This window comes from Grammomys surdaster, unplaced genomic scaffold, assembly GCF_004785775.1.
Source record: "Grammomys surdaster isolate TR1022 unplaced genomic scaffold, NIH_TR_1.0 125749, whole genome shotgun sequence".
NCBI lineage: Eukaryota > Metazoa > Chordata > Mammalia > Rodentia > Muridae > Grammomys > Grammomys surdaster.
Window position 1 is genome coordinate 996,159 of NW_021620581.1, and position 3,888 is coordinate 1,000,046.

At 33.2% G+C, this 3,888-nt stretch overlaps 1 pseudogene; it reads right to left on the minus strand.

The window, feature by feature from the left end:
• Positions 1-2,698: 2,698 nt before the first annotated feature.
• LOC114639628 lies at positions 2,699-3,237 on the minus strand (annotated as a pseudogene).
• Positions 3,238-3,888: the final 651 nt, after the last annotated feature.

Here is a 3,888-nt window from a genome sequence, read left to right on the forward strand (position 1 = left end):
AATTCTAAAAACCACATCTATATATATATTGAAAATTTTACATTTCCTCTATACTTATGACTTCCTCTTCTTTAAACTTTTATATCTGATTTTTTAAATGTCAACTTTGCCTCATTTAACTATTTAATATTTTAAATATTCTAGCCTTTAGGATACCATTAGACCTATTTTGCCAAAATAAGAATCTTCTTCCAGTGATACTTTGTCTTTTTAAATATATTTTACAACCAAAATAATTTGCATTAGTTTGACACATTTATTAAAACTCAATATAAAGAAAATAGAACAAATTGACTGTATCTTACAGTTCAATCCGTTTTCATATTAGCATAATCTAGACATGGTACAGTTTACTATTTTCCAAAGTTTCTTGGTACAACTTTTTAGGCATTGCAGTTTCATTGCCTGTCATCTTTGTCATGTATCTGCCTTCTGTTAGAAGAGTTTTGACAGTTAATTTAATATAAATGAAATTACATGGAAAAATTTGTTTTTTTGACATAACATATTTTAAGATTTAGTCATATTATTTCAGGTATACATGAGTAGTTTATATTCATTTTTATATAATGTCTCACAACTTGCTTATTTAACGGCTGATTAATATTTGCTTGGTGTCTATGTTTTACTATTCTAGATAAAACTATCAGGAAATTTCACAAACAAGTAATTATTACTCCTATAAAGCATGAGTAATCCAGTTCATCCACAACCTCACAAGCATTTCAATTAGCTAATTCAAGTTTTCTCTCATTTCCTTCATTATTGATGACTTCAAACATCTTTTTCATTTGTTTGTTGATGATTCATTATTATTCATATCCCATATTTCAAATTGAGTACTCAAAACATTTAACATTTTGTTTGGTTGTGGGTGTTATATGTGTAATATGGAGGTTTTACACATAATTTTTCTCCCAGTATGCAGTTTGCATTTTTATTTTCTTAGTAATACCTTTTCAAGATTACATGTACTTAATATTTATAAAATCTAATCATATTTTTCTTTGATATGTGCTTTTTCTGTTCTATGAAATGAGCATGGCTATTCCAATATATGAAGATTTTATTTCTTCATATCATAATTTGATTCTCTTATCTTTTGGATCATTGTTTATATTCAGAAATACTCTTCTGTCTTTTGTCATGAATTCTTGCTGGTTTTCCTTACTAGTTCTATTGCCTTTCTTTGTAGACTCTTCATGGACTTCTACAAAGATTATAATGTCACAATAAATGAATATAATAACTATAAATTTAACTTATTCCTCTATAATCTCTTTGCCTTTTACTTATTTTTCTACTGGTCATAGGTTCAGACATCTAATATAAGGTGGAACACTTGTGAAGGACTTGTTTTTATTTTAGGATGTGTTGGATAATTATAACTGTCTGCATATTAACAAGTTTAAAGACTTATGGAGCCTTTGGTAACTATGGATATCCATAGTTCTTGACTAGTAAATTGATGTTCAACTTCAGTAATATAGGGAATATAGACTTTCAAGAAACATTAAGATATTGTTTTATGGCTTTCCGGTTTGCAAAATTTAGTGATCTACTCTAATTGTTAGGGGACACACATGAAGACCAAGCTGCACATCTGTTATAAATGGGGGCAGGGCTAAATCCAGCCCCTACATGCTCTTTTTTTGGTGGTTCAATCTCTGTAAGGCCCCCTGTAAGCCTCCCAGTAAGCATAGGCTAGTTGACTCTGTAGGTGTTCTTATAGTTTTCTTGACCCCTCAGGTTTTCTCAGTTGTATACTCAACTCTTCTATAAAACTTCCCAAGCTCTGCCTGATGCTTGGCTATGGATCTCTGCATGTTTTTTTCTGCTGCTGGATGAAGGAAGCCTTTCAGGAAAAAGTTATGTTAGGTACCTGTCTGCAAACATAGCATAGTATCATTAATAGTGCCAGGGGTTGGCTCTGTCATGTTAGGCTAATTATTGGTTAGCTGTTCCCTCAATTTCTGTTCCACGTTTATCCCTGTAAATCTTGTAGGTATGACAAATTTGGGGTCAAAAATTTTGTGAGTGGGTTGATATCCCTCTTCTTCCACTGGAAGACTTGCTTGGCTAGAGGAGGTGGCCATTGTAGTTTATATATCTCCTGCTGGTAGGAATCTCAGCTAGGTTATCCTCATAGACTCCCAATACTTTCCCTCATCCCAGGTCTCCATCTAATCCCAAAGATGTCCCCTACTGATTTTTATTCACTCCAAGGTCTAAAAACCTGGGTAATAAGGAGGGCCCCAGGAAGTGTGACTCTCACTCAGAAAGGGAAACAAAATAGCCATCAGAGGTGAATGGAGAGCTAGAAATGAGTGGAAGATGGAGAGAGGAGGGGGTATGGGATGGTGATAAATAAAACAAAAGACCAAAATGAATTCTACAGTATGTATTTTATGTCAATTAACATTCAGTAAGAATATATTTTATAAGGACACATTCATATTTAGAGGAAGGAGATTAAACACCTGGAAAAACAAGGAAATAAAAGTATAAAGTAAACCAAGATCTTATGCTTACTACAATGGTGAAAACATTCATTAAAGTAATAAAGCATTCCCTAAATTTCAATTTTGAATTTAAAATATTGCAATAAATTAAATTTCATGCAGTAATAAATTACAGATTAGATATATTATGATATATTCAATGTGACCAATTTTAAAGCAGACTGATGTGAGACTTATTACTGAACATGATTTGGTAGGGTATAGGAGAACATTGTGAAAACTCCTGAGGAATGTAGAGCTCACCACTTGTCCAGGGGAGCATGATTGGTGATATATTCAAGACCACAGTATTCAGGAATGAGCCACTTCTTAGCAACCATGTCTTCAAATTCGTCTGAATTAAACTTGGTTAAGCCATACTTCTTTGAGATATGAATCTTCTGGTGGCCAGGGGACTTGAACCTGGCTCTGTGCAGAGCCTCAGTTAAATGTTCCTTATTCTGTAGGTTGGTATAGATGGACATGATTGCCAGGTCAACGTGAAATCTGGCCTCTGTGACTTGAGTCTTCCCAAAGGCAACATGCATACCTGTCTGGAGCCTGTGAGATCTAGTACAGGACAACATCTTGTTGTTAACAAGCTATGAACTTTTGCCTTTTTCAGTCCCAAGTCAAAGATATGAATCTTAGCATCAGGGACACTTTGATAGAAGTGAGACTTTGGGTATAGTTTGTTCTTACAATATGGGTAAAACCCTGCAGGGCAACAGCCCATGATGACAATAGGATCATTGCTGACATGCTAGAGGAAAAGAGAATCTGATCTATTTTATTTTGAATATAGCCTCAAAACATTCTAAGTGGTTGCATATATAGGCTGAAGGTGGTTGTTACAACAGAGCAATGATTCTAAAAAGGAGCAATGTTTAGTTTTGCTAATGAATCTTTCTTTCTTCTTCTTCATTTCTTCTCAATAGTACTGTATAACTTTCATAGTAAGAAAGGTAACTTACTGCCTTAGAAACATGAAGACAATTACATTGAACAAAATGGCTGCAAATTACCACAGTTACCATTACTCTGTTTCAGGTCACAGAGACCCAATAATATACTAGAATGTGGTCTAAGAGAATACATGTTTTGCAGAGGTCAAAACCATTTAGCCATTGCTACAGCAACTTCTTTATCCACTGAAAAAAATCATTGTGTAAAGGCAAGCTCATTATCATTTTTTGGGAATGGTAATTACTGTGATGGTCATGGACTATTACTTTTGACAGAGGTGATCATTGTAATATTTTAAAATATTCCAAGTTACATAAGAATTTTAAAGTTAGAGTAAAAGTAAGTTAGTATTTAATTCAATTAATATGTATTTAGAAATGTAAATGTACTAAATAAACGCTAAAATATAATCAATAAAATA